The following is a 14,665-nucleotide window of genomic DNA, read 5'->3' on the forward strand; positions in this document are numbered from 1 at the left end:
ACTTTTCATCAAAACCAGGAGAACATACAAATCTAATGGTTTTTCACCAAAGACCTGCAGGGGATAGGGACACACTTGCTGGCTGCAGTCAGGCTTGCTGGTGTCAGTCAGTGCATCTGCTTCACTGGGGCAGGACTTGTTGGCCTTACCAGGTTTTCCCCCCAACACTATCAGTATTTAACAACAAGCCAGACCATGTGTGTGTTTGAGACTTTGCATGAGTTGATCAACTTGGAGAGACTTTGTTCCTAACACTGTAAGGATCTATGCAAAGAAATGCCTTGGTTGGCTATAAAGAAGATTGTATTCACCAACTCTTGGAGGTGAATATCTATGCTACCAGCTACAGGCCTCACATAATTGGATTTCTGAACAAACCTGTTTCCTGTTTTTGCCTGACCAAATTGCACCCCTGAGTGTAATTCCAGCAGATTGGGCTGTTAATGAGTGCTCATGACATGCTAATGATTGCAAATCAGGTTCCTGCCCATCCATGTCATTAAAGCTGACTGGCCTGAAAGGTTAGAAGAATTTGATAGCAAAACTTTTAAATCTGTTGTCAGGAAGCAGAATTTTTGCCTCCTGCCTGATTACCTTCCCCAGCATTTGCTTCTGAAAGCTACAGGCCAGTATGGGAAATTCTGCCCAATGGGTTTCTTGTTTAAATCTGAGTTGAAGGGGAATTTCTTCTTTCAGACGGTCAATGGTTTTTGGAATTCTCTTCCCAAGACAGCAGTGGAGGCTGCGTTATTGAATGTATTCGAGGTTGACTTAGAGCTTTATCTACAATGGCCAACTTCTCCTATTTCTTATGATCAGTTGATGCCCCTTATGGCTCCTTTAGCAGGAGTCACTGTGAGGTTTTGTGAAATGATGAGAAGCAGAAATAATAGTCTGCTTTCCTCTTTCCTATCTGATTTGGGTTCTGATTTTAACATTGAAATCACTGCTAACTCAGGACATGCCGGGATCTCCTCCAGTCTGAGTGGTTTACTATGACATGGGACAACTGCCTAAATGAAGTGAATTTAATAAGCCAAAAACCCTGAATGATTTAAGAAAGCATTAGGTGCTATGACTTTTTCCCTCTGGATGGACAGGCTGGGATGGGATTATTGTTCATCTTCCACCATGCCAAATAAATCAACATTGCAGCATGGTCGAACAATGACCAGAATCTGTTACTTCAGTCGGACATTCTGGAAAATGGTCTTGAGTGTGAGAGATGAAACGATCAGTGAAGCACATTGCTGTCTGACAGATGAACAAAGTTCATTCACTCTGGTATTGTACTCGAAAGATGATTCATTGTGCAGATGGCCAACCAGACACCACCCCCTGAAGTAACCTGACAGGTCATCTCACCAGCTATTACCTATCATTCATTTATGTGTCTATTGTTAAAGTGCGTAATAGGAGAGAGTGGAGAGGAGCGTAGTTCATAACATAGATAAATCATTGCAGCCACTATTCCATTGCGTAGCCTAAGCTCACACAGGAATGCTCCTAATGAGTTCCCAAGGCTCACTGTACTATTTTACTAAGGAAAGAATGAGAAAGAAAACTGGTGTATATTTGATGGCAGGGTGAGTATGCTTCCTCTTAATATATAGCCATTCCCAAGAGAATAAAAACAATCAATTTTGAGATTTGGAGGCTGATGTGTTTGGCACAATATGATGCTGAGTACAACTGGGCCAGCAAATTTGTACATTTTTCAGTGTTTAAAGCCCAGACACTACCTGACATAAACTCCCTGATTTTCATCCATCAATTTGAGTGGCTTCAAATGGAAAATTCACTACACTGCTTAGAAAATGCATTATGTGTCATGTTTGACAAGAGGCACTTCATTATTACAAGCCAACTGTATTGAAAAGCCGAAGGCTCAGGGGTAATGTTTTCTGTAGCATAACTTAATGAATGTAACTTGCAAATGATCTGATTTGTGGTGACTATATGAGAAGAGAGGAGGAGTGGCAGGGACAGTGACGTGGGATTGTTATTGTACATTATGATTGAATACTTTTTGGCTGCAGTCCATCAGAACAATTGACCAGCATCTGTGCACGAACAAGGATACAAATAGGGCGCCACCATGATTTTAAAAAATAATCCTGTATTGGAGATGTAAGTTCATTGACTGGGCCAGAATTTATTGGCCATCCCTAACTGCTCTTCAGCAGGTGATGGTGAGCTAACCACAGATAAGTCACATGCTAACCTATTTCAGTGGAGAATTATGGTGATTGAAGGGCTCTTGTAGTGCAATGATAGTGTCCCTATCTGTGAGCCAGGAGGCTCGGGTTCAAGTCCCACCTGTTCCAGAGGTGTGTCATAACACCTCTGAACAGGCTTAGGGGAAAAATAATTATGGACATTAATCTAGAATCACATGGAGGCCAGACCAGGTAGGGATTGTTGATTTGAGAACTTAGTGAAATAGATAAAACATCCATTAGTCTTATTATCAGTACTCATATTTGATTCCACAATTATCAATTAATTGAATTTAATTATTGTTGACATGGTCGCATTTGAACATATACTTATCCATATCATTAATCCAGGCCTTTGGATTGCTAGTCCATTAACATTGTCATAATACTACCATCACTTTCAGTTTATTCATGATTGCAATCTGGTAAACTATCAGTCATGTGTATTGTATATAAACTCTCATTTCTCTTTGTAATTGTGTCTACAGATATCACGCCTCAGTAGGATTACATTCAACTGTGGTACCTATAGCTGAACAGCAGCACATTCGTACAATGCAGATTTGTACTTGGCCACTTGAGATACAATATGGACTGACTGCTGTTCACACTAAAACTGTATCCAGTGACAGTTACCTCCAGGAGGGGGAAAATATAAAACCAGAGGCAAACCTTCTGAAATTCACTTCCTAAAAAAAAACAATTTCTCTCAACCTCTCCTCCCTTGTAAAACATCCCTTAAAATGTACCTTCTTTTGTCAATCTCTTAAGCACCCCTATGCGGCTCCATGTCAAATTTTGTTTGATAACACTCTTGCATAACCCTTTGGGGCATTTCACTATGGCATAAATGCAAGTCATTGATGTAATGCTAAGCCTAAAAATTGTTTAAAATATTGTGTCCAATTTTGAATGCCTTGCTTTAGGGGGGTAAAATTGCCATAGTCCCATAGGGCTGATGGAATGTACTCAAATCAGAGATAACTGGTGGTGGTTTAAATTGAGGATCACCATACCTCAGGCAAGGGAAGAGGTTGAGAAGGAGAGTCCTTCATAACCTCATTCAGTGAGAGGAATTGAACCCATGCTGTTGGTAATACTCCACATTGCAAATCAACAATCCAGCCAAGTCAGCAAACTGATCCCCAGCCGTTAGAGAGGAGACAAAGCCTTATAGACTGTGCAGTAGGGAGTCACTACCATAATTCCAGGAATGAGAGGATTTAGTTTTGAGAAGAGATTAACAAAACCTGGCTGTTTTGATGAAAGTCACAAAGGTTAAGAGACTTAACTGAGGTGTAAAATATGATAAGATTTGGGAAAGTAAGTCAGCAAAGATATTCCCACAGATGAGAGGGCACACGTCGTTTCAAAGAGAGACAGGGACAGGGAAGCGGCAGGGACAGGCCACTATAAATGCCGGAGGTAACACCACAGAAGCGCTTCACAGGAGGCTCCCAAGCACTGAGGATGTCACCTAGACAGGGGACGAAACGTTTGCAACAAAAATTTCCAGCTCGGCGAACAGAACCACAGCAACGAGCACCCGAGCTACAAATCTTCTCACAAACTTTGTTCAAAGAGAGAATAATAGCACATGGAATGCTTCATGAAAAAAGGTAGGAACAGAATACTGAGTAGCTTCAATGGGTAAATAGTAAAAAATAATAATTTTAAAGGATATCAGGAAAGAGGAAGAACATGAAAAAGATATCACAGAATTGTTATGGTGCTGAATATGTGCACTGGCTCTCTGAGCATTTTTCCATAATATCAATCTCCCTTCTTGTAACTCTGCATGTTGTTTCTATTTGAATAATCATCCAATGCCCTCTTGAATGCCTTAATTGAACCTGCATCCACCACTCATTTATCACACATTCAGACAATGCATTCCATTCCCTAACTCCTCAGTGTGTAAAAACAATTTTTCTCACCTCACTATTGCTTCTTTTGCAAAACAGTTTAAATCTGTGCTTTTGGATCTTTTACAAGCAGAACAGTTTCTCCCTATCTGTTCCCTTCCAGTCATAGAGTCATAGAGACGTACAGCATGGAAACAGACCTTTCGGTCCAACTCGTCCATGCTGACCAGATATCCCAACCCAATCTAGTCCCACCAAATTTCCTCTTAAAACTTCTTTTCTCCATTCCCACTTTCTCCTATTAATCCACATAATTGAAGTTTCTCATCCCTGGATGTGTTCTTGTAAACATCTTTTTGCAATTTCTCCAATGTGTTCATGTCGTTTCTGAAGTTTGGCATCTGGAACTGTGTGCAATATTCGATCTGAGATCAAATCAGTGCCTGATATAAATTCAGCCATAATGTACTCAAAGCCTTCATTTATGAAGCCTAGAACACTGTTGTTTTATTAACAGCTCTCTCTGCCTATCTTGCAATCTTTAGTAACTTATGTACATATACACCTGGGTTTCACGCTCCTGCACACTCTTTACAATAACGTCCTTTATTTTATATTGTCTCTTCAGGTTCTTTGTACCAATATGTATCATGTTACGTTTGACTATAATAAAATTTTCAGTAAACTGGAGTCAAGTGTAATTGGCATACTGTCTTTTCACAAAAGTATTTTTTGTGGGCTGCGGGTGTCCATTTTATTGCCCATCCTTAGTTGCCCTGAGAAGCTGCAGGTGAGTCTTACCCTTGCAATGACATCTTCCTCTCTGTCAACCAGTAGAAAGACATTTAGTGTGTTTGTTGTATTTGTATGCTAAATACGATTTAAACTCATGACAGAAAATTAAATTAGTCCCTTCAACTACTCTAAATACCCTTGTAACAATGTGAGAAATGTTGATTATTGGTAGTAAACCACTCTGGCACTGAAAATGAACTATTGCAAATATGGAGTCTCACTCCTTCAGTTTTAATTGTTGTTGGAGATTTTAATCTGCCTGCCTGACTTCCTTGCCTCTTTCCCTCTCTCTCTCTCTCTCTCTCAATCAGTTTTTGTTTCTTTTTATTTCCATCTCTATATTCGATTTACTTCACCTTAGATTTTCCTCTCAGAAATGCTGCTTTCCTATTCCTTCACTCTAATTTTTTGAGCAAATATTCAGTTGCTTGCCTTGATCTCTCAAGTTCCTCACACCAATGTTTCCTTCCTATGATATCAGTTTGCACTTTCAGCAACTCTGTGCAAAAAAGAACTTTTAAAAATCCACCTATGATACATTGAACTAACAGCATATGCCAATAGACACGCAGCCATAGCAAACTGTAACTTTTAATGCGCAGTGTGATTTCATGTTGCACATGCAGTGAGGATTTAAGTAAATGTTAAACAGCAGATTTTCAGCTACAAAATATTTGCATAAGAAGAAACTGTCATGCATGCAGCCTGGAAAAATAATTTGCAATCCACAGGAAACGTTGGCCCTAGTCATTAGAGACTGACCTGAAATGGTTTGGTAGGGCATTTTTACATCTGTTGGGGCTCATGATTTAGGGAGGAAGAGAGGGCCAGAGGAGTGCAGATGCAGCAGGGGACTTTTTATTTATGTAAAATATTTAAGACTGAATAATATTACAGACTGGCTAGACACGGATGAGATGTTTATTTTTCTTTTGTTAGGGCCTCACAACATAAACAACACAAGACAGATGCATGTCTGGGAAGTAGATAAGTAGGCACCACTGCCAAGTATACAAGAGAATTTTGAATACCAGCCTGACCTAATTTTCTTTTCTGTTGTTGAGGCCCCTCCCATTACAAATCCCTATGTCCTCCCAGTAGGAGGACAGAACCAAGTTGACTGAGTCAATCCTGCCAAATTTCTATTGAGGGCTGCGATCAGCTTAGCAATGTTGCACCATGGAGTAGTGGGCCCCTAGTCTGTTCCCCTGGTTTCAATCATCTCACTGGGGTAACTTGCTAAGTGGAGGGAAGCACTTCCCCAAAGGAATTACATGTTAAATAGAATTTATGGCAAAAGCCCAATAATTTTATGTTCATGTTTATGTTCCACACATGCATCCTCCAACCTTAATTCTCATCTTATCAACACATCTTCCTATTTCTTAATAGTCACCCATATATTTATCCAGATCACCTTAAATGCATCCAAGCTGTTAGCCTTAACCATCCCCAGTGACAACAGTAAAAATTTGGAAGAGAGAAAACAAACAGTTGGACCAATAGTTTTGAGAAATTCTTGGAACTTTTCTTTTGTCTCTCTTGGAGCTCTTAGTTGCTTTGTGAAAGGAAAGTTCATTCTGTTTTAATAATGGGATTCCCTTGCCTTACTGTATGGCAAGAGGAGAAGGAATGACAATATCCTATACCTAGGGAGGCTTTGATTGGAAGTCCAGAAATCATGAAGCAGGACATCTACGTGGGAACTGTCAAGTTTGAGGTTAGCTGCAAAGAAATCAAAACCATGTTATGGCAATGGTTGGTGTGCACAATGCCACGACAGGTTTGTATTAGTGCATCAACATGAAGTACTCATCTGCAAACCTCCTTTATTTGATTGTGTTGTATGCTTAACATAACCTTCTGTCCTATTTTTCAACTCATCCTTCCCAATTTGATTTCACTTTTCTCACTTCCCTAACTACGGATGCAAATTACATCTCCGTATTACTGCCAGACAAAGAATTTCACTTTCAAAATGGTTAATGTTAAATGTAGGCTGCACGTATGTTAAATCTCTCAAACGCATATGTTTTGAGGAATGGAACCAATTACTTTAATTGAAAATGCATGTCTTTCACAGTTTATGAACACAGGACAGCTCATTATTTACTGTTAAGATCAAAATCAATTATGTATAAAACATTAAACTCACAAAGGGAAGGTTGCTATAAATAAATGCCAACCGGCTGAGTTATAGCCTTCTGTCGTTTAGGTTACACAAATATGCCAAAGAATACTTATCATACTAATATTTGCATTCCTTCATTGAGGCAGGCTCTAAACTAAAATGCAATATGCAATGCACACAAAATGTGGCTACGTTTAGTTTAGATGATAAAACAGAAAATGAAAACTGAAGCCATTCTCCCTGCTGGATCAAAGATATTGCGTGTAACAGGCTGGACAGACTCCATCTATACTGAGTTTGTGCCCACAGGGTGGGGTGAGGAGTGGGTGGTGGGAGTTGGCGGTGGGATGAGATATTCGCAGAGCGGGGCAGGAATCAGGTAGGAATCCTATTCCGGATTACTATCCAGTCATGCCCAGTGTGAGCTGAGCTGTGCAGATATCAAGCAAGGACTAGTTTACTTGTGATGCCTTCAATGATTAAACAGAGCATCATAGTTACTAGTCTTAATTCACCCATTTTGGCCACACAATAGAGGATGATTGATATATAGAAAACCCTACTCCTGAGTGAATCAACACCTTCAACAAGAGTGGGGAGAGATGCAGGACCCTGCAAGAAAAATACCTTCAGTTCCATTTTCCACCTTTTATCATTTTGGATGTGGGGCTATGCAACGTGATATGTAGTTTGGCTTTTCTTTAAGAAATTGAGCCAGCTTTTGTTTTGATGCTTGGGTCATAAAATACTGAAGAATCCTGAACGTAGGACAGGTATGATTGTAGAGAATATCAAAGATGATTAACATACGTTGCTGTAATGATGCCCATGGAGACCAACAACTTTTAAAAGAAACTAATTTCCCAGTAACCAACAGAAATAACCAAAGTGCAAGATTTAATGTTTTAAGACTTTTATTGCAACAAGCTCAGATTAACCGAGATAAAACATTACATAATCGGCAACAATAAACTAAACTCAAGAAAAGACACCTTTGTAGTAACCAACTGATGCAATCGAGATATATCTGACAACCCCTTTTGCTGTATTCCATACTTCTGGTACATGCCTATCATTACAGGAACAAGTTTAAAGCAACATGGAGCTCCCCAGCAGAGTCACCTCACCCTGCCACACTTGTTCAAAACTTCCAGTATCTTTTGAATATCTTTCCACTCAGCCCAGATCTGACTTTCATGAGTAAGGCTTAAAAATGTGTTGCTGGAAAAGCGCAGCAGGTCAGGCAGCATCAAAGGAGAAGGAGAATCGACATTTCGGGAATAAGCCCTTCTTCAGGAAGCCCTTCTTCGGGCTTATGCCCGAAATGTCGATTCTTTTTTAGATTAGATTACTTAGTGTGGAAACAGGCCCTTCGGCCCGACAAGTCCACACCGACCCGCTGAAGCGCAACCCACCCAGACCCGTTCCCCTACATTTACCCCTTCACCTAACACTACGGGCAATTTAGCATGGCCAATTCACCTGAGCTGCGCATTTTTGGACTATGGGAGGAAACCGAAGCACCCGGAGGAAACCCACGCAGACACGGAGAGAATGTGCAAACTCCACACAGTCAGTCGCCTGAGGTGGGAATTGAACCCGGGTCTCTGGCACTGAGGCAGCAGTGCCAGATTCTCCTTCTCCTTTGATGCTGCCTGACCTGCTGCGCTTTTCCAGCAACACATTTTTAAGCTCTGATCTCCAGCATCTGCAGTCCTCACTTTCTCCTTTCATGAGCAAGGCCCAACTTTGATTACCCTTAGTCTGCCTGTTCCATGCCCTTCCTTTTGTACAAAAAACAAACTCTTACAAGCATCCTGCTTGGTTGTTAACACAAATAGTTCTTCTGTCTCTTCCCAATGGAAGCTGCTTTGTTTTACACACAGCAGTATTTTATTTATTTCTCTTTGAGTTTCAAAAATTTGCTGTTCTTTCATGAGAAATATTGTGTAAAAATGTCATAATTGTACCTTGATATTTTATAAAGGATTCTGTTGGAGTTTCTTCCACGTAATCAGACCACACATAGGCATGTCTCCAAGCTGATTCTTGAAGCTTCAGTTTTACCTTATTTTAAAGGAACATTTTTAAAGCACAACTGCTTGTATAGTCCAGCTCCATAATAATATACTATACACTGAAATATCATTGAAAGAGGACGGAAGCATGGTGAATTTGAATTTGAGATCCAAATCAATTTGGGGACAATCAGATTTATCAGACATTTCCTTCAATTCATCCCTGTTTAGCTTCATCAATCTTTTAAATAGTTCTCTATCATTGCAGAGGATGACGCACAGATTTGTGTCATTCTGTTTAAATAATATTCTTTTGTCTGCTGGTTTAATGTAGCATTAACCTATGTCAAGGAAATATACGACATTCAGTGTTTCTCCACTAATAGAATTTTCTGGGTGAACTTGAATACAGCCTCAGTTTTTGATAGTGCTAATGAATTAGAGGTGTTAACATTTTAAAGAAGTTCAGACTGAAACAAAATGAAAACACACCTTGCTTATGGGAATAATTTGGGGGTAAAATTATGCGGTGGAACTTTAAGTTGATGCTTTGTACTTAAATCTCACAGTGCAATTTCACACCACACTATTTTGTAAAGTATTCCATATTCAAATATAACCCTGATTTGGAGATGCTGTGTTGGACTCGGGTGTACAAAGTTAAAAATCACACAACACCAGATTATAGTCCAACAAGTTTAATTAGAAGCACTAGCTTTCGGAGCGCTGCTCCTTCATCATAACCATCTGATGAAGGAGCGGCACTCTGAAAGCTAGTGCTTCCAATTAAACCTGTTGGACTATATGCTGGTGGTGTGATTTTTAGCCAAATATAACCCCTTTACATTACAATTTAATTCTCAAATAAGGTAACTGGGGTTGACATTTCTGGATAACAGCAGAAAATTTAATTGCTTTTACACCATAACCTGCAAACTAAAATTGCCTTTCACAATCTGCCTCCTTGCTACTTCTCAGCCAATGTATAAGAGCCCATTTTAAATGTATCTTTTTGACCACCATCCTTTCAGTCACTTCTAGACCCCACAAGGAGAATTTAGATTTCCAATGCCCTGGCCATCCCCAAAGTTCCTGAACCCTCTTCCCACTGAGTGCTTATAATCATCCTTCAACCACTGACAATATCCCATGACCACCCAATATCAGACCGTCAGCTCAGGAAACACAGATGAGGCGAAGGAATTCAATAACACCTGGACTTCATGTTTTCAAGATAGAGAGTTAGAATTATAGGCTAAGGAGCCTGAGATGGATCTTGTACTCGACAGTGGAAAGCAAGCAATGGAGGTGGATCACACATCCAATTTATAACTATATCCAATTCTTCTCTCCAATCGCCACCTATTTTACTCCTGGAGGTAAAAGTGAAAAGTCATTCCTCTAATGTCAACACTGATAGAGAAGCTGGTAATATTTTTCAGTTATGAAAGCCAATTCTTTTTCTTCATTCTGACGGTTTCCTGGCAAAGCTCACAAAAGGGGCTTTCAGTGCAATGATATTCAGTCTTCATTTCAGCATCCTGTGCTTTGCGTGAGAACAAAGTACAGCCTCCACCGCTTACAGAGGGGTAGCTCACTCCTCATGTGCACTTCATCACCTGCTTTCACTCATTTTTCTTCTGAATTTCCTTCTTGGAGATGACAGATGAAATGCAAGGTTAAGCTGTTTGAGGGGAATGGCATTAATAATAGAGTATTGAAAAAGTGCTGGAATGAAATGTCTGTTTTTAAAAACTGGACAAAACTAAATGTGTATACTGTCATTGTATTTATCTGCTCTACTAAACATAATGCTTGGCATCAGTTATCACAGATTCTCTAATTTGTACCCTGATTGAACACTGTGTCTTAGTAAAGCAGAAATATGCTTCAAAATGTCTACTCATATTTAATTTACTATTACGCTGAAAAGGATGATGACAGGTGCTAAGAAATTTTAGATATCCATTTAGCATTCCCAATTAAGATGTGACCCCACGTGGGGTAATACTGTTTGTACATTGCCCCAACAATTTGCGCCTTTAACATTCCTCATCATTTGGCCACCCTGAAGATTTTTCTGCAGTTATGTTAGTACCAAATCATGAGCACCATGGTGCCCTCCTCCAGAAAGTGGGCTGGAGGAAGACAAACACAGTTCACAGGATCAGGCAGCCAGAAGAGAACTTTTAATCCTATCAATTTTCCTCAGCCATGGTGACTGTAACTTAGTTCCTAACATTTTCATTTCAAATTCAGAAGACTATAGTTCTAAATCCACTCCAGAGACTTGTACCTAAAAATCTAGGCTGATGTTTCAGTTGGATATTGAGAGAATGCTGTACAGTGGGATGAAGTGTTAAGCTAAGACCACATCTGCCCTCTTGGGTCAAAGCAAAATAAAATCATAGCAATATCTCAAAGAAGAGCAGGAGTGTTTCATCCGGCACTCTGACTTTTATTTATCCATCAATCAACAGGGATTGATGGTGATACATAGTTCCTAGCGGCAGCTAACTAATTAAATGATCAACTGCCTCCACTGAAATCGGATTTTGGAAACCCTGGTATCTGAAACCTGGAGATGGAAGTTAGCTCAGATAAGAGCAGGTCATTTTCAGAGCATTTCATTTGGATGGTCAAAGTACCACTTTGGAGAGCTGGGGTATCTTTGCAGATATAGTCAATGGACACCTTAGGAATAGAGTCACAGATCTTATAGTGGTGGCAGTTAGAAATCCTTTTGGAGAGGATCAGGAATCTTTTGAAGATTGTTAACTGTGGAGAAAATTGTGTGTAAAAGATACACATTCCCATTTGGAAGGTCTAACCTATTAAGAGGTGCAACTAGTGTCAACATATCAAGAAGTGTCAAGAATGTCATCGAGTGTCAAGATGTGTCAAAGGTCAACTAGTATCAAAACATGTTCTTATGAATGAGAATGTTTGTTTTTCTCATACAGTGTAGTCTGCAACATGGAACACTAAATACTGGAACTATATTTTTTCCTCTATGTGCATGGGATACTCAGTGATTTGGCATGGTAGAAGAAGGGGAAAGGGTGATGGTTGAAAATGAGCACTAAGTGGCATGTGGTATGAGCAAGCATGGAGGTTGGGAAGAAGACAGTAGCTTGCATGATTATTTTGGGGAGTGAGTGGGGTGTAAGGATCGAAGGCTAGTTTATGTTTAATATTCCTTCCCTTTGAGGTCAGGTACCACATTAGATCTAGTGGAGAGAAAACATATTTTGGGAGAGGAAAGGCATTCTCTGAGATTGTGGAAACTCATTAGAACTTGTAAAATTATGAAGGAATTGTCCAAAATCAGTTGAATTAAAAATACCAGTGAAAGGTATTTCAGAGTGCCTGTTCACAGAATTATAATAGGGTGTATGCTGCATGATTGGGCATCCAGTGACTTGAGCTTATAATCCACATTGATACTCACAGCACTGAGGGAGTGCTGCACTGTTGGAGGTCTAACTTTCTAGTAAGATATTAAACTGCAACCTTGCCTTCTCTCAAAGTTAGAGGTATAAGATCCCATGGTTCTATTTAAAGAATGGGTGAGATCTACTAGTGTCCTGGCCAACATTTATCTCATTGAAATAAAAAATGTTTAAGGGGTTTGATAGGGTTGCTGCTGGGAGGATGGTTCCCCTGTTAGGAGAGTCAAGAACCAGAACTCCCAGTCTCAAAAAAGTGATTGGCCACTTAGGTATGAGATGAAGACAATTTCTTCACTCAAATCATTGTAAAACCTCATAATTTTCTAATCCAGATGGCATATATGGCCATATTCACCCCTCTGCCAGCATGGTATATGTTATGGTGATGTTCACCAAAACCATCTGAGATGCCTTGGGGGGACTTATTGCAATCAGTCCTTCTTATTGGTGCTAGTCTAAGTTACTGATACCAAGTGGGGAATCATACTAAATGCTTGGCAGAAAAGATTCTCAGTGTTAGTGAAGAAAACATGTTCAATGTATAGGACTGACTAGTTATTTAGATTAAACTTCAGATACATGATTGCCTTAGCTCTCATTAGAAGCTATCTCTAAGAATAAATAATACATTACTGTTTAACTACATAGAAGTTATCCCAAGAACAATAAGTAAGCTGGTTCGCCCTTCCTAGGAATAAACCTGATGGATGGGGTTTTTCCCTTGATTCTGGATTAGTGGTGCTGGAAGAGCACAGCAGTTCAGGTAGCATCCAAGGAGCTTTGAAATCGCGTTTCGGGCAAAAGCCCTTCATCAGGAATAAAGGCAGTGAGCCTGAAGCGTGGAGAGATAAGCTGGAGGAGGGTGGGGGCGGGGAGAAAGTAGCATAGAGTACAATGAGTGAGGGAGGGGATGAAGGTGATAGGTCAGGGAGGAGAGGGTGGAGTGGATAGGTGGAAAAGGAGATAGGCAGGTAGGACAAGTCCGGACAAGTTGTCCCCATGACTTGTCCGGACTTGTCCTACTTGCCTATCTCCTTTTCCACCTATCCACTCCACCCTCTCCTCCCTGACCTATCACCTTCATCCCCTCCCCCACTCACCTATTGTACTCTATGCTACTTTCTCCCCATCCCCACCCTCCTCTAGTTTCTCTCCACGCTTCAGGCTCACTGCCTTTATTCCTGATGAAGGGCTTTTGCCTGAAACGTCGATTTCGAAGCTCCTTAGATGCTGCCTGAACTGCTATGCTCTTCCAGCACCACTAATCCAGAATCTGGTTTCCAGCATCTGCAGTCATTGTTTTTACCTCGTTTTTTCCCTTGATGTCAGTTCACTCTTTCAGAGACCAGCTATACAGTATCCAGTATATGAAAGTCACCAATGAGGATTACTAATACCCACTGGGAACATAGTGGTGGAGCAAGTGGAAAGAGATTCATTTGAACAAAAGCCTTAAAACCATAAGGGGATGAGAAAGAGATGGTTTCAGCAGAAAAGTAAGCCCAGTATTCTAAAAGCCCACAATGTTGCTTCTTCGTTTAATTTGTTTAGTTTAACCTACTCCATGGACATTGGACTAGGAATTGCTGTTATGAAGAACTTTCTTTTTTTTTGGATTGTTTGTTGAACAAGCTGATTGGTAAATTGTTTTCATGTGTGTGTGTGTGTATATACACATTATGGTCTTAAAGATGTCCTTGACCCTTCAATTGACAGACACCTGAAGAAAAACAAAAAAAGAGTAAACCTTTACACTTAAAAACAAAATTTTTGACATTGAACATAAAATCTTGAGGGAATAAAAGAATCCAAATTAGAATTACAAATATGAACAGAATTGCATCAGACAAGGGATGAACAAGGGCTGTGAAGAGCACAACTAACCTTTTGAACAAAGAAGTGAGAAAGAAAATTCCAAGCCTTGGTTGTTGCTGGTTTCCCTGTGCACCTTTTGGGTAAATATTCCTGCATTTCTGGCTGGGGAACTGGGGAATTAGGACTGCACAATTGTTGCCCTAGTGCCAGTCTGTACACCATGGGATAGAATTAGAAATCAGAATGACTGCTTAACAGCTGGCTTTACCTGCATCAGAATTACAAAATGTGCCAGCACCATAGTTCAACCTTGACCTGTGACCTCAATGCTATAGTTGGGATGAATTTTGTTTCAAAATGTGAATATCGC

General features: G+C 40.1%; 1 long non-coding RNA gene across 2 annotated transcripts in view; it reads left to right on the forward strand.

Moving 5' to 3' along the window:
• The window catches only part of LOC122565405 (uncharacterized), a 263,069-nt gene that overhangs the window by 127,736 nt on the left and 120,668 nt on the right, over window positions 1-14,665 (forward strand). Inside the window, exon 3 of one of the 2 annotated variants that reach the window (XR_015751897.1) lies at window positions 2,708-4,774. The exons of the other annotated variant lie outside the window; for it this stretch is intronic. This is a non-coding gene — a long non-coding RNA (uncharacterized LOC122565405). Of the gene's footprint in view, window positions 1-2,707; window positions 4,775-14,665 lie in introns of those variants that run through there. 2 annotated transcript variants of the gene reach the window in all.

This window comes from Chiloscyllium plagiosum, unplaced genomic scaffold, assembly GCF_037043375.1.
Source record: "Chiloscyllium plagiosum isolate Xiang-an unplaced genomic scaffold, Cpla_swu_hap1 HiC_scaffold_28, whole genome shotgun sequence".
NCBI classification, from domain to species: domain Eukaryota; kingdom Metazoa; phylum Chordata; class Chondrichthyes; order Orectolobiformes; family Hemiscylliidae; genus Chiloscyllium; species Chiloscyllium plagiosum.